This window comes from Struthio camelus, chromosome 1 (genome assembly GCF_040807025.1).
Source record: "Struthio camelus isolate bStrCam1 chromosome 1, bStrCam1.hap1, whole genome shotgun sequence".
NCBI classification, from domain to species: domain Eukaryota; kingdom Metazoa; phylum Chordata; class Aves; order Struthioniformes; family Struthionidae; genus Struthio; species Struthio camelus.
The window spans coordinates 76,429,883-76,452,281 of NC_090942.1; the positions used below are offsets into that span (position 1 = coordinate 76,429,883).

Below are 22,399 nucleotides of genomic sequence, written 5' to 3' on the forward strand. Positions count from 1 at the left end.
TCCGGTTGAACTGACCCCTGCTGAGGCATCTGGCTAGGACTTACCAGCAATCAGAATATCCCTGCTTGACATGTACCAGTTTTCTCACACTGGGATCACTAAGAGCATTTTAAAGATGTTCCTCACTGAATATGGAGGACAAGTTTTGTTTCCAGAACTGCGGTGATCTCTGTAACTTCTTTTACATAACTCCTCTTTGCTTTGGGACATACAAAAATTCATTGGTGAGGTCAGCAGCAATGTGATAAATTATGTCAAAGGTTAGCACTTAGACAGGCTTCTGTGGACTTGCTTCAAGAAATAACATCTTCCATCTTGCTAGATTCAGAAAATTTGGAATCGCTGCAACATTTTCAGTCACAAATTGGGATCTTTAATTGGTTTCTTTCCATAACATGTCTTCTCTTTTTTGCTATGAAACATCACAGATAAAAGAAAGACAAATAAAAATTATAATGAAGCCAGCTTATTTGATGAGGAAGGGAAGCCTTTCATTGTGGGAGTCTGGATTGCGAGGCAACAGAGCACATAAACCAAGCTATCCCTCAGCCCTCTGTGGTTCAGAAGAAAGAAATGCAGAAGAATGGAAATGCATTATTTTTCTGCTTTAATGTGCAACTCAAAGCAAATATGCACAAGAGATGACAGTAGGGTAGAAGTGAAAGAAGGCTACTGTTTTGTGGGTGAATTACATTGCGAGAAAGTAAAAAACAGCAAGAGAAAAGACAAGACAAGGCTCAAGCTACATTTTTAATAAGGAGCATTTAGGAGCACATAGCTTCTTCTGCAAAGCCAGTGAATCTTTAATGCAAAAATTACTTCGAAAAGGCAATTATCCCAAAAATAAATTACTCTGATCTGCAGAGGGACAAAACTTAATAATTAAAGCACACACTGAGAGATTTTACTGCTATTTTAAGTACTTTCCTCGTGCAGTCTCAACTTTGAAGATTCAATTGTTGCCTGCATTGCGTAAGACTAGCAAGCAGTTCAAGCTAAAACCCTCAATTAACCAGACTGTTCTGGAAATGTGACTACCTTTAGAGATCACAGGCAAAAGAAGATTCCCGGGGAAGACCGGGGGTATTGTTCTATGGCAGAGCGCAGTACAAAGAAGGACGTGTTTTAAAATAAAATAACCTAGGTGATCTACAGAGCGAAGGCATCAGCATGACATACAGTCCAGTTCCCCTTCATTTCCTGACCTCCTCAGGGTTTGATTTTTCCCCTGTTCAGCGGCCAGAGAGCCAGGCTACTAGCATGTTATGCCTTACCTATAATGACAGTGATATGGTGGTAGCCTAGGAAGGGACATGGGATTTAAAGTCTCTAAGAACCAGTGATAGAGCAACTGAGGGTCTGGGTCAGTGGAATCGTCCATAGTAATTTCTCCAATTCCTTTTATATCATTCTCCTGAAGGGGTTAATAGACCATGAGCATGTCCCTTTTATAGCCTCTTCTTCTCCAGTTTGTATTAACTTATTAAATTACCTCAGGTAGGATGCCCTGGTGACATGCGAGAAAAGGAGGTGACACTCCTGCCCAGCAGAAAGAGCTGGTGCAAGCCTTCCTCGTTCAGCCAGGAGCAGTGTCACACAGGCAGGAGGTGCAAACCAAATAAATCCAAGCTAGACATCACAGAGTTTTCTTGGCATAGCCAAATTTCTGCTTGTTCCCTACCGGACCAGAGCAGGTGAAGTGCTGCCCCAGCTCTCTGTGCTCTGCTTCATCTGGGGAAGAGAAATCTAAAACCACATTGCAGCAGACGTGCCAGGGAGATTTGCGTCAGGTGAGGAAAGTACCGAATGTATCTCAAAAGGGACGTGTTCAACATAGCATGTGTCTGAAACAAGAAAAACGAGGGGCAGAGACGCATCCCAGCGTATTAACTACCGCACAGTGCCTCTAGGGCAGTAGCCGTTTCCAGATTACACTGGGGGGGGGGGTCTCAGGTCGCTCAACGTGTGCGTGAAGGAGCTTGAATCTGTGCATATTTGCCCATGCAAAAGGGCCAGAAAGACTCAGCAGCTCCTTAACTGCCGGGCCCTCTGAGGGCATATAAGCTCAAAACACTAGCAGTCAAAAAAGACACAAGGTAAGTAACTTTTCCTTCTCTCTCTGACTTTGCAGGACACATTATATTCCAAAATCACAGTAAAAATAACTACAGTTATGTGCTTCGAGCCTCTTCAAACGAAAAACAGAGGCAGTGTGATCTTGCAAATACACACATGGTTGTTTAAATTGAGAAATACTGCTCTGTCAGGCATGTCCAGGCTTCTTTCCTTTCTTTTCCCTTCTTTCCCAGTCCTTCTCCCTTCCCTTTACTAATGTGGCCTATACAGATATCCACTCACAAATGTGCTGAAAAGCAGGGAGGCTTTTGATTTGGTCGGGAAAGAGTAGGGGTCTTTTTGTTGTTATGTTTTGAGAGGATGTTTTTGAGGTGATCCATTTCATTTTGTGATTCTTTTTTCATAGATGTTCAGGAAATTGCTGTTTTCTGAATATGGCCATGGCTGTCCATTCAAACATAGTTCTCTATGCTCAGAAGAAACTAACCAGCTGCACTGATGCTCTATAAATTTTGCCCAAAACTTCATAAAGATCATTTGAAGCTCCTAGGCTTCAAAAAGAGTTCTGCTGTCTTTCCCAGATTCATTTAAGAAACATTAAAACATTATGTCTACTTGAAATACGACTCAGTGCTTTCAGAAACCGAGGTAACTTTTCCTATTCTATAACCTTCTCAACACAGTTCAGGTTGAGCAGAAAAGGCTGAGGAGGAGGAAAATATGTTTATTTTTAGCTGCATATGACTGAGATGGTACTGCAGGAGAAATCAGAAGGCAGAGAAAGCACAGGAGCACATTAGAGTCATGTATCTTAAATGTGGTGCTTAAATCCAGGCAATCAGCCTTTTTCCCTCAAGAAGAGGAGTAAGAAAGAGGAAGAAGAGGATCTGAGCAATATGAACAATGGGAGGAGGTGTAAAAGCTGCCACTGAAGGACATCAGGGAAGAACAAGGAGAGGCAGAAGTCTACAGCTTCAAAGAGACCACAGACAAGGAGGACAGAGCCTAAACAGAGAGGCATCAGGACTAAACCTTCAGCGAGTCAGGCACGTGAGGAAGGCGTCCAGGGGAATTACTCACAGGAGCGAAGGCCTGGCAGGCTGGGAGCTCCAGCTGAAAGACACTGTCTGGGACTTGGAGAGGCTAGTTTCCGCTCATTCAGGAAGAGGAGAAATTTAGGTTACAATGGCTCCAGAGGAGAGGCTGGGGAGATGCGGCCATCAGCACAAAAGCGAGAGGGGAGAGTACTGCTAGGACACATATCTGTTGCAATATGAGAGATGCTTCGTTTCCCTGACGTTTCATTCTCAAATGAAAAGCATACGGTCTTCCATCAAAATATTAGAAACAAATGCAGAATAGGAGTGTTAAAAGACAGGGAACTAGAAGCAAACACAGAAGAACAGCTTTAGTTAGAAGAAGGAAAAAATATTGAAGAGTGTAAGAGTTCACAGCATTAACAAAAGACAGAAGCTGTTTGCATAGCAATCAAGTAGTTATGTACAATTTTCTCAGACAGAAACATTTAGCTAAATTGCATTTGGCTTTCCTGTACTCTGTGCTTTGAATTTATTCCAATCTTCAAAAATATTTTCATCTTATTTATTGAAGAAACCCACAACACCAACAACAGGGAAATTAAACACATTACTGATTAAAATGCAAGGTGTGTCCTTGGGGCTAGAAGATGCCTGAAGCACAGCCTCTAAGCAAAGGATAGGCAGGATATATGCAGCAGGAGGCCAGGAAGCACCGTGACTCAGTCACAAAACTCTGACTCACAATGCCTCCCTTCCTCTCTTCTCAAGCAAAGAGCTAGGGGCAGGAATTTTGTTTCAGCTTATGCTTTTGCCACTAGGAAATTACTGCCCACACTACAAAGACAGAGCCACTCCGCTGGGGCAGGGCGGCAAAAGTCCATCCTCACTTTTCTAGATCACTCACGTGATCTCGGGGTAGAAAAAGCTGGGAAGTAATACCTATATACATATTTTTTATGTCCGGACACAAGAGTCAGATGACTGCATCAGGCTAGTTTTTACTTAGCCTTACTTGTTTGCATGGGAATGTGGCTGAATCACAGTTTGGCCATAAACTGCCCACAGCTCCTATGCTGAAAAATCAATTGGTCTAGATTTAAGTCTGTGTAGTTCCCACAGACAGCTGAGGAGTTATTTTAGATTGAAGCCAGCTGCACAAAAGAAGAGCAGAGGTGAACTCATGTTGTTTTGGACGCTGGGTAGAAGCCCGGCTGCTCTGAAGTCAACAGTTCAACCTCCTGCCATTTACAGCAGTCAGGATTTCACCACAAGGTTGGGGTTTTTTTAACTGAAGTCTTGATTTTTTTCTACATATTAAAAAGGTGCTACCCTCCGGTGTAGGTTAACAAGTAACAAAGGCAACGCTAACAAAATATTCGTATTTATGGCAAGAAAAAGGGACAAACTCTCTGCCAGCAGTTCTTCTGCTAGGAAGGGTCTATGACATTTACAGTCACGTTGACAGCCATGGAAATAAATCCCTACTGACAGAGCTCTGGTGGGGCATACACTGCACTATGATAGATCAGCTCTAACTCTATCCGTCGAAATGCCTGGCAGTACTCACCTAAAAGGACACCCAGCACTTAGAAGTCATGTGCTGTCTCTGTCCCTACGCTATCTACAAGCCAGATTACCTGCTGCAATGTCAGCGATGGATTTAGGCATGGGATCGGCATTCACGAGCGCAAGGACCACTGCACAGAGCCACCAGGCTCTGGGTTTCTACCCAGTAAAAGAAGAAGTCAGAGTTGCCCTTTCATCCGTGATGGATCTCCCTGTCCCTCTCAGTGTGGACAGACCTTCAAGACTTGTCCCTGTTTCTTCTTCCAGCCTGCACCTCCAAGTGTGCCTCAAGTGCGAATGCTTGTAGCTCGCACCCAAAGCACATCAATGCATCAGCACTGACTGGCGAGTGAGGCTGCATCTTCAGATGCAGATCATTTGCAACTCCTGCTGACTTCTGAGAAAGTGGCACTCCCCACACCCTCCTAGGAAAAGCCCACAAAACATATCCTTTAAATGTAAGATGCTAAATTACTCATAGCCGAGGCTGTGCTTTTCCCTAGCTCTCTGGATATCTGTTTGGCAGCCATCAGATAACTGAGTGCAAAGGCTAAGACAACATAATTTGAATCAAAGCTAATGAAACTCCCTGTAATTATTTCTAAATGTTTTATCTGTCCTCCCCCTCTCATTCAGTAACTGTGATCGCTTCTCTGTTACAGAAATCTCTAGGCAGGTGACAGTACTCTAGAAGCGTATGCTTTTCATTTCTGTTTCGTCTCCTTTCCTTAAGAACCTCTTAATGCACCTTCCTTTCACACTGCTAGAGCTGATCCTTAGCTTGTGATCCACACAGTGCCGGTTCCCTGACACAACAGTCCATCTACCCCTTCCCACATCCATTCAGCAGGGTAGGAAACAATGCAATTTGCTACCCTAAGGCTGAGGATGCTCACTGGAGCTCCCAGTCTCACACCTTCGTTCCCCAGCCCTTCCCTCAGAGGCAGCAGCAGCTCCAGGAATAGCGTGTGAGAAATTATATTCTTTGCTGAAGCATTTGTGCACTTGTGGCAAGATAACAGTCCCCATTACTGAAAAGAATCGGTGACTTATAGCTGTACTCTTGAATTTTTCACTGTATTTAATTTGAGCACAGTGTGACGAAATCCTTGCTAACAGAGATGTCTCAGAAATAGACAACAAGATAGCTGGCAAAACGTAACTCAGGTGTTTATTTATAATTCAGCTTCAAAAAAAAAAGTCACCCACAGCTTTACTTGTTATCTGGCAAAATGATGATTTAACCAGCTGGGAAAGCCTGAACAAGGAATTACAGGGCAGTTCAATATTTATACTTTTCAGTGTATGACCATCTGTCTGCATTTAGCTGATCTGTTTAAGGCAGTCAAATGGATTACTGATAGGAGTAAAGTTTGAATAGGCAATATGGGAACCCTCAGAACTGGAAAGTAATCCCCAGTCTCACCAGAGGCAGAGCCAGGAGCAGGAGACTTACAAGTACCGGCTTGATGAGGGAGGTGGTGGTGTTCTCTCTCCACAAATACTGCCATAGTAAAGGCAGGAGACCACGAAGACAGCGTTGATGGTGGCCATACTGAATGCAGCCAAAAAGCTGAAGGTAAAATTACAGTGAAGGAAAGTAAAAGACCAGGAGGGTATGTTTTTAAGTGAGTTCGGCACTTAGTTTTGCTTGGGGGATTTTTTTGGTTTGTTTTGTTTTTTCAGAATTTATTACTCTCTAGTAAGCAAAAGAATTATACCTTGGGAGCACCGTCTAAGTGGTGGTGGTAGGAACGACACAAGCCAGACACAGAACTGAAACAAAAACCCTTGAATTTCTGGTATCATACTTGGAACCACAGACAAGTCTTATTAGAAAAGAAACATAGCAGAATTTAGATGAGAGAACATGCTTTAAGCTAATGCCTCAAATATGCCATTGAAAGCACATCTAGAACTCCTAATGATGCAGTAGAATTTAATTCTATAATATCCAAACAGAATCTGCATAGCAGCCCTCACTCTGAAAATCTGATTCACAAATTTCAGGGCTTTCACTTCGGCACACAGTGAATTTTCGCCCTGAGACTTCTGATTCATGTTTGCAATTTGGTCAACAGTTTAGCCTGTCTTGGTCTGTAGAAAGATCCCATATCGTTGAGACAGTATTATTTAATAGTGCTTTGTGTGAATTCTGAATCCAAATCAGGAAAAAAGCCAAAGCATTTCTGTATGACTCTACTGGATCTAAATTTTTTATATAATCTCCAGCGTATATGGAAGTGTTAGCTGTTTTTATATAGAGCTATTGACTGATATATAGGGCCTGGTCTCCAGTAAATTACCCCTACTAAAATAAAATATTGACAAAGGCTTCATTAGCCCCCATTTCCTAGTACTAGATGCTAACCTGCAGAGGCCAGGAAGGGATTTCGACTCCTCAGAAGAGAACTGAAGATCTGCTTACATATTAGAGCTTAAGACTGAGCAAAGGACCCTCTCCGGGTGCAAGAAGATCCCACTGAATTTTGCAGCAAACATTAACACAATAATGGGATAATTCCACATAATACCAAGTGCCCATGTGTCTATGGCATTTTTCTAAGAGACCTTGAGAAAAGATCATGGATGGACCCATAGATGACAGATTATTGCAGCCCTAATGAGCTTCACTGGAACCAGTTTAAGCTGCATGCTGGAAAATGGGCTACGTAGGCAGGGTTGCCACATTTCCACCCACAGCAAACTAGCCCACAAACACGCTAACTTCTAGGATCAACTTCACAGTGGCTACTACTAATCTTGGAAAATTGGCCTCCTTACGGGCCAAGTTGGCAGCACAGCACGTAATTATATCCAACTTGTTACAGCTGTAATCTAATCCCTGGGACACATTTTCCCATGATGTAGGCCTTCCTGAATTGTTGCAAGCCATCTGTCCTCAGAGGAATGGCTTTCTCCCAAAAGCCTCAAAACTCCATCACAAGTATTTCCTCCAAACCAAGAGAGAATGTGCAAGGTGTTTAGCCCTCAAGGCAGAGACCAAGACTAACAATTATTAAAATTAACAATCAAGGCTCGATTCATATATGCTCACACAGACACACACGCACACACACTTCCACAAAAACACCAAAACCAGCTCCCTGTTCTTCAAAAACTTTCCTCTAAAATGGAGAGAAATGTGTGGATGGAAACTACAAACACAGCTTGATGCCAATTTTCACAAGGAGAGGAAAAAGCAACACACAACAAAAACTTCCACTTGAGGAAAAAGACATATCTGTAAGCTTAACAGGGAGGACATCTCCTGAGGAAAGGAGTTACCATGGATAGTCATCAGTCAGTCAAAAGATAGTTTTCCATGAGGAAAAGAACTACCCTGGAGAGCTATCTGAAGTGAAAACTTCTGGTTTACAGAGAGCTTCCAGGAGGTGCTATTTTATCAGATGTTGCATGATAATAAATCATGTCTTCTAGAGGCAGCTAGTTGGTGTGATAAATACTCTTGAGATCTCTGAAGGATCTGAACATATTGGTCTCACCAAACTGTGCTGGAAAGATAGTGAAACCTGGTACCCATTACAGACTGACCCCTTATCTCTGGAGTATGTTAAAAAAAAAAAAAGATTTGGTGTCACCAGTCTTTACAGAGCATTGTACCTTAACATTTATTTTTTAATGCAAAGCAAAATGTACCAAGCTACAATTTTAAAGCAGTTCAGGCTTTCAGAAGAGTAATCTTTCTAGGGCACTGCACTGGTATTATCAGTGTTTCCAGTAATCTTGCTGGCCCACCCATTCCCCAAAGGCAAAATCTGGGCGTACAAGGGGCACAACCTGTTAAGAACGTACATTTAGAAGGTTCAAAAGAAAATGAGAGAGCTCCTAGCAGGAAATAGGCGGAAAGCCTACAGAATGGATAACAAATACATAAAAAACTAATTAACCAACTAGATAACTGATTTCATTCGAAGACAAACATGCCTTTCTCCTAATGATGTTACCAGTGATATTTCTCCATCGGTACCATCCAGCTCATCCTAACCCCTTTAGATGACTGCAGAGTCGTGTCCTGCTTTCCAAAATAATGCCAGCTTTACTTACAGAAGAAAGACCTGAGCACTTCAGCCATTAGCCAATATTTTCAGCATGCCTGTAAGTGACAGAGAGCTACTTCTCAAAATCATTAGGAAGAACTAGAAATCAAATATCAGAAGACTAGTAAGTATCCAGAAATAACGGATCTGTATACACAACACAAGAAAATGAAAAAGCCATGCTATATAAAATATAATTTTTCTCCATAGGATAACTAAGGAGAAAAAAACACTTGGAAAAGTGTTACCTATTATATTTCTTATCTTCACAAGTAATGTGAAAATGCACAAAAAATGAATATAGGTCTTTTTCTCTTCAGAAAAGAGTTCGAGAAATACAAGACAATGGAGTATTTTGGGAGAAGGATTCAGTTAAACTAGTATGCCACTATGCAATTTTGAAGTCGGAGAAAACTACTTGCAATGTCATGAATGTATCACACATTTTAAATACTGGGAAAATGGTAACTGCATTTTCATGACAGATATTTTCTCTGCTATTATAAAGGGAGTATTAAACAGGTGTATTACGCTCCCTTTACAGCTGTGATTAATACTCCTTTTATCATAACTGAAAAATTATCCGCAATAAAAACATACCCTATTTGCCTTTTGTGCATTAAGAAAGCTCGTTCATAAGCATAACTTGAACCACACTTTCTCCAGAAGGTGGTTTTGTTTAAGTGAGGCTAGCCAGTACCAGACAGGGAAAGCAGAACAGACCGCTCTCCCAGCACGCACAGAAGCCCCCGGACAGTTACATGCATATTCCAGCGCACTCAAAACCCTGCAAGAAAAGCAGCGCCGCAGTAGCAGAGCGCGCTTCGTTCCAAAGGAGGCTGACAGTCACGAGACCTTGTTGTGATCTTAACTGACTACCCCAATTGAAAATTCCAGGCAAGCCTTCTACGCCCCAGATTGACAGCTGACAAGATGATGGACAGGACAGCAGTAAGCCTTAATTTCCCCGCTGCAATACTGCATAACTGCCTTTGCTGCTTTGGATGCACAAGAGCCCGTAACATAAGGTATTCCAGCTACAGGTGGTCTAAATCTCACCTGACCAATTCAGAAACCTTCTTTGCTTTTCTGCAGTGGCAACAGGACCAAACTATGAAGTGTCCGGGTTTGTATTTTGTGGTTTTTTATTCTTCTTTTTCTTTTTTTTTGTTTTTTAAAAAAAGGAGGAAAGCCTTACAGGCCTGCTCAGCCTTTATGCTTACCGACCCCGGTTCATGCTTAAAAGTCAAGATGTGTTGCCCTGCTTTGGGGTGATTACATCTGGGATGAATACATGAATGTAATGAGAATATAGTAAGAGGTGGCCACGTTATCATCAGATAATAACTTGATCAAGTTGTGATATAATCTAAAATCTAACTAAGCCTCAGCCGCCAAGTCCTTTGCCATATATTCTGTCTAAACACTTCTGTGTGTCTCCAGCTGCCAAAGAAGCCATGTGCTGCGGATTAAATAAGAACCAGCAATGGCTCATTAGCAAAAATACCTTGGCTGATTTCACCTTCCTATAGTTTCTACTTCTTGCAGCTCTTTAGCACTTCACTACAAGATGACGAAAAATCTCGTGTAGTCTAAGCCTTTACATTTTTAAAATGATCTGGATGTTCTGAGGTGTGTATCAGTGCCGTCCCCACCGACCCAAAGCAGCTCTTCGAGACCCCTCGGGTCTTTCCGATGCGCTGCATAATTGAAACAATCCACCTGCTGCAAAGCCGTTCCCTCAGCTGTGCAGCAGCACATGCACAGATGTGATCCTTTCCTATTATAGCAGCCCTCTTTGGGGGTTTGGAGACGGTCGCGCTCACTGCAGTCGTTCCGCCTATACAGTTCAGCACAAAACATTAGAGACCAAAAAGTTCCAGCGGTTCTTTGCCTCGAGTTACAACAATCTTGCTTCCAATTTGTTGTCCAACCATTGCTAACTTCATTATCGTTTTACACATGATAAGGAGACACACGCCGGTCACATGACCTTTCCCATTCCCTTTGGGGCCTGATGAATATGTATCATGCATAATTAAGGAGGGCCTGTTTTGGTATACAAATTCATTAGTGTTTTAATATAAAAACGCACAAAAGGGAAATGAATGTTTCGTGACAACAAAAATAACCCTTTACTGCTGAAAAATTTGACCACACTCAAATCATCAATTTATGCGTTTTTGTTTTCTTACAAAGTCCGCATTTAAAAATCCCCGGAGCACACTAAGAAAGACTAGTTGAGTATTTTATAGTTTCTAGCAGATATCATCCAAGTCCCAAATGTTTTCTAATGCTCTGTCCCTTACATGAATTCCATTATAGATACGAAGAAAAGACTGACATGAGTTTCTCTTACCAGTGCAGAATTTCTTCCCCCACAAAAGTTTCCTGTCAACACATTTGAAATGGAAGCTGGAGCTTCTGTTTGAATGCTGCATTAAATAAGCTGATGAGGCTATCATTTCTTATTTTTAAGGCATAACTCAAGTGCAGCCATACATCACTGTAGTAAGGTTTTCTTTCCATACCACATAAGAAATTAGCAGTTGATTTGGGCTTCTCAGATTTTGAGGAGGAAAAAACAGCAAAGTGTGAAGTCTGGAAAATTGTTAGATACAGAGCAGGAAGAGACTTTGCTTTTCAATCCTTTAATGTTTGTTATGAGGACCTCCTAGTACTGTATTAAAATGTACTATCACAGGCTGGTGTTACACATGTCCAGTAACAACCTTGTTAGCATTTCAGTAGCCTAGCACTCAGTAATCAACACAACTGTTTTGGATATGGCAAACCTCATAGCAAATGCTCAAGGCAGCCTAAAATTAATCTGATTCCTTACTAAAAATGAGAAAAATGAGGGTGACTCACACGCTCTCTTAAAAATCAAGGATACAATCTAAACCTGCTACATCAGTAGATTTTTTTTGTATGCTGAGAGAGAAAAAACGATCTGTATCTTTGCCAGCCTTGAATTCTAGAGTTTTTTTTTACATTTCCACAGAAGCAGAATCATTTGGATTGGAAGGCACCTTGGGAGTCCAGCCTCCTGCCCAAAGCAGGGTCAACAGTGAATTAAGACCAGGTTGCTCAGGACCCCACTGGGTCTGGAAGACCTCCAAGGACAGAGATCCACAATCTCTCTGGGTAATCTGTTTTTGTCTTCATGTTTCAATTTATGAGCATTGTCTCCTGTCTTTCTGATAAGGAGCCTGGCTCCATCTTCTCCTTAACATCTGCCTGAGGAACAGGCAGGCTGCTGTTAGGCCCTCTGAAGCCGTCTCTTCTCCAGGCTGCACCAGTTGAGCTCCTTCAGCCTCTCCTCACTGGGCAAGTGCTCCATCCCCTTACCACTCTCATGACCCTTTGAGGAATTTGCTGCAGTTTATCAACATCTTTCACTTTAAGGAATAGTTTTCTTTCTGTAAGCATTAGGAAAGAATTTCTGAAGCACTAAAAGCTGTGTTTAATTCCTGCTGCTTTAAGGTCCTTGATTCCCAAGAGGACTCTGGGTCAAGAGCTCTCCACTTTCCAAAGGCCACCTCTGGCTGTCTCTCTCATAAAAGGTTGTCATCTTCATCAGTCCTTTTGGCAGAGTGTTACATAATAATGCTGAAGGTAAGGAAAGCAGAAGTTGCCCAGTCAGAAGCACAGAAGCTGAGGTAGACGTGAACCTGAAGCTGACAGATCTGGTAAAAAGTGCCTATAGTAAAGGCTGTGTGTTTCCACTGTCTTATTTCTGTACCCCTACCAGGCAGCTAAAATGCTCCAGACTGCTTTAGCATAATATTTTGGAAAGCTTGAGCAATAATGTTTTTAATACAAGTTTATTAAGACACATTGTTTGTCTATTTTAAAAGAGCTCTCATAACCATTCATCACAAAGTTTGAATGCCTTTATGCTTTGCTGCAAGAAGATGAAATTTCAGAGATTGGGGTCAAGCATGCAGGATGCATCCTTTTATTATCCAGTTCTGACTGAATTTCACCTTCACTCAACAAAGACCTTTTTTAAATGCCAGCAACTAGATTCTCTCAGGGCTTCCTGTGCCCTGGGAGCATAACTGCCTCACAGATGCAGTGACTGAGCAGGACCTACCCTCTCATGCCCCCTTGCCTCGCGAGGCACTGAACAGAACCTCTAGCTGCAAGATCGTCCCTCCTGTGCTGTTATGCTGTTTGTGTGGCATGGAGGTTGGAAGAACTGGACTTCCCAAGACGGACAAGGAGCAAACCTTGGCGGGTGGGAGGGTTGGCAATAGAGGAAGTAATTTAGGACATAGCCAAGAAAGACTATGTCTTGAGATGGCAATAAGAGATATTTGGCATGGAGGTTGAAAACGGCATCACATAGTAGGAGAGAAGAGCAGACTGAAAACAAATGAGGGCTCATGTGTAGAAAAAGGGTGGAAATCAGGATGGCAACAAGGGGGGCTAGCTTTGACGGTCGTGACCAGCCATGTCCCCATGGACATTTAGTCGAAAAAGGTGCATCTACTCAACATCTATTCAGCATATTTCCACTTACCAAAGACCTCAGAATGCTTCCCAACACACCACATACTTTCCAACACTCCCAAGATCATAAGAGAGACTAGAAACAAGTGATCAAGGTCTCAGATGGGTAAAAACTGGAAAGTTGGACAAAGAACTGTCCAGAACTGCCAGAGGAACAGGCTGGTACAGGCAGACAGTGTTAAGCCTGAGGAGAACACGGCCTCTCCTAAGGGCAGTTCCCCCTAGAATAGAAACCAGGACCCCAGAGTTTCCAAAAAAAAAACGAGCTATCAGCACCCATCTGTGAAACTCACTGCCAGTCTGTGCCTCCTGCAGCACCTTACTACTAGAGGACAATGTGCTACTGCTGGGCCTTACTCACTTATCCAAGCAGTACTAGGTCTGTACTGTGGATCCATGGATTCAGCCCTGCTGATAAGGGAGGTAATACAATAACACAGAGAGATTTTTTTTGCCCTGCTAAAGCCTTTAAGAGCCTAGTGGAAAAAACTAGGTTAAAAGTTGAAGGAATGCTTGGTGAGATCTCTGTTCTGATGCAAAGAGGGTGTTGATTACCTTTGGAAAAAGGTACATCACTTTTATTTTTACGTTAAGAAAGGAATAACTGCAGAACACAAACCGTAATGCATCAACCGCAACATGAAGGAGTGGGATTCTCAGAGCAGAGTGAACAGTCGCGCATGGGATCTGCTTTACTGAGCACAGATGAGGAGACATGTTGAGCGCTCTCAGTAAATCCAGTGTACATGCTTCACCCACTAGAACCATCTGAGCTCCCTCCAGTAAACTTCTTGCATCTAGAAGAAAAATGGCATATATAGGTATGTTACAGTCATAGCAAGTAGGGTTCATCCTGCCTAACTTTGGACAAACACCTCAAAGGAAGCTGTTTAGATTCCCTTCAGGAACAACGGAGAAAAGCAGAGACTTTTTTGCCTTAGGATCCTTCTCTTTCTAAAGAAGATTTTAAAAGGTCAGGCTAATCACTGCTTAAATTGCCCCACTGACTGTAAAGAGAATGAGAATGAATAAGTAAAATGCAGTTGGTCTAAACTAGGTGAGATAAATATTTTACTATTAACCACTCTGGAACCACTATGGACTTTCAGTTCCTGTGTTTCACTATATGATTTCTCCATCAGGATTACAACATAAAGTTTGAAAATGTATTTCAAAATGATTGTGGAATTCTTTATAATGACACGTTCAACAGCCTCTCATAGGGTAATAAGCTGTGAGCAGAAAAGATTAAACAAATCCTGTTGGGCATACTGAGGACAACAAAATTAGTTTGAAAAACAGAAACAGCAGGGAAAAGCTGCTCATGAGCTGGCATCAAACTGTTCAGAGAAAAAATCTGCTACTCGTAGTAAGAACCAAGATTATCTGAAAGGGTCATCCTTTCATCAGATAACAGAGTGCTTGTCAGGTAGAAAAGGACTGCTCAAATTAAGATGCTACTGGGAAAAAATAATCCAGTAACATATGTAATAAAATAAAAGGCACAGACCACCCTATGAAGTAATAGCAGTAAGTGGAAAAGGAATTGTGAGAATTGTTCCCAAGAACCTTTTACTTCCCTGCAAGTGCTTGGATATAACACTGGCCTCTCAGCCAGTGCAACAGAAGATGAAAAGAGCAAGACAGAGTGAAATAGTAGCATGTCCAGAAGAGGGCAACTGTTAAACTCCTGAAATTCTGATAACAGGAGGGAAAATCAGCTACCAAATAGGGTTTGTGTCAGGGAGAATCTGAGTCCAGAGGCAGAAAGATTTGTCCTTGGAAAGGCAATTATGTCGATCCTATAAATGAAGAAACTTCTGATGAGCCTGAGCTGACATTCAAATCCGTGGCAGAAAACCACGAACGCCAAAATGAAACCAGGGAACCTGAACAGAAGACAAATTCAAGGTCATCCAGCTACTAAAGCACAAATCGTGAGGCTAAAACACCTTTTCCATTGACAAGATCAACGACTGGGTTTATTTAACTGATAAACACTTAAAGACTATGAAATACACTTTAATGCACTAGCTTGTGAGCTAATGAACCAGTTTATTCCTCTAGACGGAATCAGAATACCTTGGCTGAAATTCCTAAGCTTTTATGGTTTGCTTTGATTCATGTGCCAGATGCCTGTACTCTGGAGCCAGGTATTCTTGCTGTTTTCCTGACCTTTTAAAAGCCCCTGGTCTTTTGCACAACGACAGCTGTGAAATTCCCAGAAATCAGCTATTTTTTCTTTCCAATTTCCAATGCTTTCTCATGATAAAAGTACTCTTCCAGCTCTGTTTTGCCTCACTACGCCATGCCCTTGCTCTGCTGAGTGTTTTTTCTCTAACAGAGATGCATCATTTGTTAATAATGTATCCCTTTGTGCAATTAGGCAAAGCGAGGTGGTACTGCAGTTTGCCTTTTAGACTGCAGTATGAAGTTTTTTCAGGCTTCTCTGAAGGGCTTACCACAGACAGATTTTAATGCGGCAACATGTTTCTGCTTGACCGAAGGCTGACTTGACAGAAGAGTCACCTTTTGGTGCACACAGGTGCCCTGTGCTCAAACATGACCCATAAGTGGAGCTCACCCTGCAGGCCATGGGCCGCGAAGGGACGGTCCGCAGTCCCCCCGCCTGTGCTCTGCTTCTGGTGGCCTTTTTCACAGGACAGCTCCGGTGAGTGCTAAACACGGGGTAGTTCATCATGGCATCATTGCTCTCAGGGCTGTCTGGCTTCCTTTCCAGCTTCTTCCAGGGTGCACTGGATTCACCTGGGAACACACAGCCTAACTCTCAATGCTCCAAGGAAGCAAGTGATAAAAATGGGTCACGGCTGCATCTCCCAGTCCCAGGTGCAGCTTCCTGGAGGCCTTCAGAGGCCCTCCTGCACAGGAGGATATACAGCTGCGAAGGAGAGGAAGAATTCCAAGAAAATATAACAAAAAGGGTAGGGCAAATGCCTTCCCATAACCTTCAGTTGTTATGCCTAGAATAATTTCAGTGTTCATGCAGGAGCACCCTACTGCCAGCTTTCTCCTGTGCCAGATGCAGAAAGTCTCTCAGGCTTTCTCCTCAATTTAAAGAGAGTGCTAGCACCAGCCAGGAGACACTGCCAGATGCAGAAAGTTTTAAAGCAAACTGATGGTGTTGGAAACTCTCCTGCTCTAATCTCTATTTAAATTAATAACTAGAGGCAACACACCAGGAGCTTTTCTAGTCTACTTCCTCAAAAAGTAAATCAAATCTCAAATAAGATATTCAGCGTTTGAAGGCTGAGCACAGAACGCTGCAAGTCTGAGCACGGCCCTTAGAGCACACTGAGGAAGCACTTTTCCTAAAATACTGGAAATACAGGCAGCTCAGTTTGACACCGTGTCCAGTTTTATCCGGTTTAGAATACATGCTGCTCTGCCTGCAAGCAAAACATGATCCAGGATGCTATGGGGTATTCCATTACTACCTCTCTTCACCCTTGTATTTCTCCTCTTCTTTTTGGTCTATGCTATCTGCTGCCTAGGGCTTACTTCATTTACTGCACAAGACGCTATCTGATCCATCCTCTCCTTTCCTGTTGGCCACAGCCAACCCATCCCACTACACCCAAACTGCTGACATTATGACAGGTCCTAAGTCAACACTTCCATACGCCAGTAGCTTTTATCAGAAAGAGATAGGAAGCACAGCGCTGGCAGTGGTGCCAACCCTGGCCAATGAAGATGTTTTTAGAAGGATATTCTTGGCAACTTTTAGAAACTTTAACAAAGCTGGCAGTGACAGCTGAAAAGCTGCCAAGCAGATTTGCCCAGAATAAGGAAATGGGATATAGTAGGGTGTGGTGGTGAAGAGAAAAGAATATTTCAGGACATATTCCCATTTTCTCACACATTTTTTCTCACCCTTTCTTAACTTTTGGGAAGGGAGGGACATTATTTTGAGTGGCGTGCCCCATCCAAACAAACAGCACAGTGGTAACAGAGGAGAGATCCATCAGCCTTGTAAAAAGCACATCCCTCCCAGTCTGACCTGACAGATCAGTACAATACTTAGGGGGCACAGGCTCTGCCTAAGTAAATACCCTGATGAGCCCCTAGGCAAAGACAAAATAAATCTGGCATAAATTAAGGGTCAGGCAGAAGATCTGGGTTTCATGCCGAGGTCTTCCACGTACCAGCTGCACAGCTTTAGATACATATTTGTAATGCTTTGTGCAAGCATAGCCAGAAGAACTTATATTTACAAGATTAAAGCTCTCTTATACTTAAAAACCACTTGCTCTGCTCCAGTACAGCTGCTTGGTGAAACTGTGGTCCTCAGAGAAAAATACATTAATCTTAAGGGGGCATTTCGATATAGCTATTAATTTGAGCCCTTGCTATCTGTAAAATGAGGAGAACAATTGCTTTTCTCTCCTTAATACTGTGAACTGCAATGTTTTAACATTTATAAAGTACTTTGTGGTCCTCATGCAGCAAGTTTCACAGAAGTCCAAAATGCTCCTCTGAGTGCTACGTTACTATACCTGTCAAAATACTTGGCTCTCACGGATAGTGTGGTTAAATTTCCCTGGTGTAAGGGAAAGTAATCAGGTAAATCAAGATAAGAAACCAAACTAGAGCCTTATTTTACATGGGAAAAACAAATGCAACTCAGTGAAAAAAAATCAGAATGCTTCGTTATATAAAACAACCGCCCTAAAACATTTTTCACACTGCAACAGCCCCTTGCATTCCTTGATTGCATCTAGTAGATATACTGAAATACATGCAACACATTCCTTGGTTGCATCTAGTAGATAGATATACTGAAATACATGCAAAACTGCTCTTCTTCCAGTATTATTGGCTGGGCAAGATAAAGGGAGCAGTGGTGGAATCACAGAACAGACCATTTTCACATATTTTCCAGACCAAGAAAACAATCAAAGAAGTTTTTATCAAGAAAGCCATCCAAATTCTTATATTGACCTTTACCACTAGAGGCAAACTCTGGAATTGAATCTGGAGATTGTTATAGCTACAGAGTTCATTTCTGTAAAGCCCATGAAGCCCTGGCAGACCAAACACAGGCTTCAGTTTTATACTTTTTTTTTTCCTTGCCGGTAGCAATAAGGACCTCTCTTTAGTGTACAAAAAACAGCCATGCCCAGGGAACCTGCTACAGTGTGCTTCTCACTGACACGCATTCAGGAGAACCTTGTTCTGCAATGCAATGGAAAACTGCCTCTGGAAAGCACTGCCTCATGTACTGCTTGTTTGTCAAGCCAAGGGTGACAGCATGAACTTCTGGCATGGTTCTTCTGTGCTTAAAGCACACGTGATTTTTCCAGTAACTGGGGTCAGGTCCTAAGGATGGGGCTATTTATGCAATAGCAACTTCTGTAGCTTCTGGTAGATGCTGTCACGTTGGAGAACAGCCTAGGACCCACTTATGTCTTGCGCCAGCTGTAGGAGCGCAGAAGAGGCAAAGACTGCCGTGTTAGGCATCCTCTTTTTCTATACCCACCCAGCTCCTGAGGCAAAGAGACACAAGAGCAGAATTTGCTTATTCTGGTTCAGCGCCTGATTTCTCCTAACAGCACACATCTTCAGCAGGTGACTCTCTGGCTCCTGGAGACCGCCAGAGGCCTATGAGGGAGACTCTGGGCCCCAGCGCAGAGCCCATCGAGGGACGACGAAGCTTGTCTTCTGAGCGGGGACCTGCCCGTGTTCTGCCCTCTGCAACACGGGTGCTGGCCGACAGCACTGCGTCCCCGTACCTGGCTTCCACCTCAGGCAGGTTCAGAGGATTTCACAAAGGCCCTGCGCATCAGTTGCCGGGACACGGGACTGCATTTACCGGGAAAACAGCGTGAGCATTTTTTTAATGACTTCTTCCACACCTCCGGGGACGATTCAGTGGAAACGTCCGTCCGTGGCCCAGAGCCCCCTTCACAGAGGCTGGCCGGAGCAGTCGCCAGCACGGCGACGCCGACCAACCTCCGGCTCGGCTGGCGAGGCCGTGACGTGCTGCTGCCTCCCCGTCCGCTCCGGCGGCCGCCTCGCAGCGCTCCCGCTGCTGCTGGCCTCTCCCGAGAGGAGCTGATGGAGGAGAGAGAAGACTGTGTGAGAGGGAAGGGGAAGCAACCCCGCAAAGGAGGGCGAAGCGCTTAGCGCCTTCCTTTGCAGCCTTCAGCCCGCTGCCAAACCTTCGCTGCAGGCAGACAACGGCCTTTTTCACTATTTCCCTGCGTAACATGTTGCGCAGCCCCGGGCCAACGAGGGCAGCTCTCTCCTAGCTGCCTTCTAGGGACTTGCCCATATGTGCTGCTTTATTTGGAGGCCCAGGGAAAAGCTGCCTTAGCGCTTATCAGACAGGCAGATACAAAATGCTTGCTACAGTACCGCTGGCACTCAGCGTATGGTCCCTCTGTTTTATTTCTGTTGAGACAGAAGCCAGTGTTTCCTCACGCTGAGTCCTGCCGTGGCAAAAATAAGGGGCAGTCTGTGCCCTGGCAAGCTTAATCCAGCGATAAAGATGGCATTTTGTCCTTGGCCTTTTCTGCCATTGCTGGGTGTAAGCACTCGAATGAAAGGAAGCCAAAATAAATTATATTCTACCTCACGTGTTACATCTCTTAGGCACTAAGTGGTGCGTGTTGCTTTTGCAGCCTTAAAGCAAGAGCTGCATTACAGGAGCAGACTGCCCATTTTCATGTTTGTCCTGCTCAGGCAAAACACCTAAAAGGATTCGTCCCGCAGCAAAACATTTCTCCTGCCGGCCCGCTGGGACATGGGCACTGTCTGTATTTCTCACATGGGGACGCTCACGGCAGCTGTGGTTTTCAAGTCCGTGCAGAGGCAGCAAGGGCAAATTAGCACAAAATTAACATGCCATGTTTTAGATGCTAATCCACATGAAGAGACGGACAAACCCACGCTCCCTGTCCGAACCCTCACTAGATCCCCACGTCTGACTTTGTTCAGCTACAAGCAAGAACCAAACGGAGAAGCGAGGCTGTAACCAGAGCCAAGGGACTGGGTTCGTCCCACCGCACTGGACCCGCTCCCCTCAGAGGCAGCATAAGCTGGCGGTCAGCTAAGGAAGGCATCGGCAGCCCGCGTAGGCAGACCGGACCAGCAGACCTGCTGCCGTTCCCAAGCCAGGCCCTGGGGACGAGGCAGCCCTGTCCCAAGGCCACACAAATCTCAGCGCTTCGCTCCCCTGGGCACTCGCTACAGCCAGCCTGCTCCGGGACCCCGGCTAGCGCTGCCGGCACGCTACTGCAACAGCTTCCACCTGGGTTACGTGCAAACACGGTTCAATAATTAGTAAGGACATTGCCCGAAACAGCATTTTGCCAAGATATGGGGCCAAATGACAACGCTTTGCCTCCTGCAGTTTGAACCACTAAGGCACTACTCTCTGTTTCCTGCAACGTTAAACAACTGCTGCATCATGCCCTTAGGGAGATGAAATCTTCTCAATACGTACAACATTCGAATGTCTGAGACCAATTGCGATGTAAGGTGTTATAGAAATAGAGGTTATTAATAAAAATGGGACGATATGTAAAATTCTGTGACTCATTCTCAGGATGCACCTCACAATACCAGTCAAGTTATAAAATTTAGGCACAGTTACATGCTAGCTGAATATATTTGCTTTATTTTGCAATATGCTGTATATTAAACTTTCCCTTTCATGTTTGCATAATCAGTCTGAATGGAGCTTTCTATTGCATTCACACTTGGATGATTGCTTTTGGTTGTTTTACAGCACGTGCTTTGTACAGGGGCAGGAAGTAAAATTAAGTTTTATTACAACACTGTAAAACAAAATTAAATGAGGATGTTTGCCTGCTGTAGAAAGGTGATTAACATACTTCACGTTAACTCACAGGTGGCACTTTTTATCACTGATATGTAACTGCTGTTTTTTTATTATTATTAGTGGGTGCACTTTACTATCAAGATATGGAACACGATATGGATCCACAGTTTCATTTTGCTGGAGACACACATGATACAGTGATGCAACCTGCCACGAATATCACCCACGGCTTGTCCAGCAAATTCGTTAAAGGAGATATTGAGGGTAAAGCTCCCTTGTTGGTAAAAGGCCAACACCATGCCCAAGCAGCACCTCATCAACCCCTCACCAGCCTTATAGGAGAGCATGAGTTGGCCTTATATGAACCTTCATTGTGGTGGTGGCTCTCAGAAGGAATGAATTCCACCTTCTTATTTCTGTTTCCAAATTTCATGTGCTTTGAGCTATAACTCCAGACACAATCAACTCAGCTGCCAAAACATCACACAAACGGTAAATGAGAAAAAAAAATTGTTTTCTTTTCTTCTTGCAAAGCAGGGGTGAAGAACCTGTTCCTTGTTGAGGGTCCAACAGGTCTTTCAAAGCCTTTTCGCAAGCACCATACTAACACACTCAAAAATATACACCGTTTACAGAAAGAAAATACTAAAGCAACTCCCTCCCACCTCCCCAGGGGAAAAGCTGTCGCAGTTAAAGTGCAGAGTAAAGAAGATACCAGCAGTAAAACATCGTACTTCTAAACAAGGAAAATGGAGGACATATACAATTATGATAAGGTGGGGTAAAAAGCGGGTTTTAAAGAGTGATTCACTGATATAAACTGATGATGAACTGACATAAATGTTTCCAAACATATCACGAGCAAGAAAAGGGAGAGACTATCTCTAGAACCAGGAGAAGATCAAGAAATACAGAAAAACATGGGACTGGCATGCCAGAAGCAAAGATGCATCCAGCCGAGTACTCTGTCTCTGGCAGCAGCAGATGATTTGAAAAACAGGCCACGAGAAGGGCCAGTACATGGCTGCTTACCTTCTGGCAATCTGCTGGTTAGGGTCTCTCTGAAACACAGCTTGCATCTGCATCTCTGCAGTTTCCTAAATCTCTCCCGTACATCCTGGTCACCTGCTTTCGAAATCGAAAGCACCAAGGCTGAGGAAAGTATGCAGTATGTGAGGATGAAGTGACAATGTCTGTACAGTGTCAGGCAGCCCAGAGGTGAAAAGGGGATGGTTATTTACTATCTTTCAGAACATGAGAACGGGGATAAATAAAAGGAAACTAGCATGCAAACGTTTTATAACAAATGAAATATTTTTTCGAACAACGCATTA

The 22,399-nt window shown here is 43.5% G+C and overlaps 1 protein-coding gene across 1 annotated transcript in view; it reads right to left on the bottom strand.

Annotated features, from left to right (window-relative positions):
- The window catches only part of LMNTD1 (lamin tail domain containing 1), a 75,120-nt gene extending 52,934 nt beyond the window's left edge, over window positions 1–22,186 (bottom strand). Inside the window, exon 1 of the mRNA XM_068936391.1 lies at window positions 22,098–22,186. The gene's annotated coding sequence lies outside the window, so the exon portion shown is untranslated. The remainder of the gene's footprint in view (window positions 1–22,097) is intronic.
- Between the last annotated feature and the right edge of the window lie 213 nt (window positions 22,187–22,399).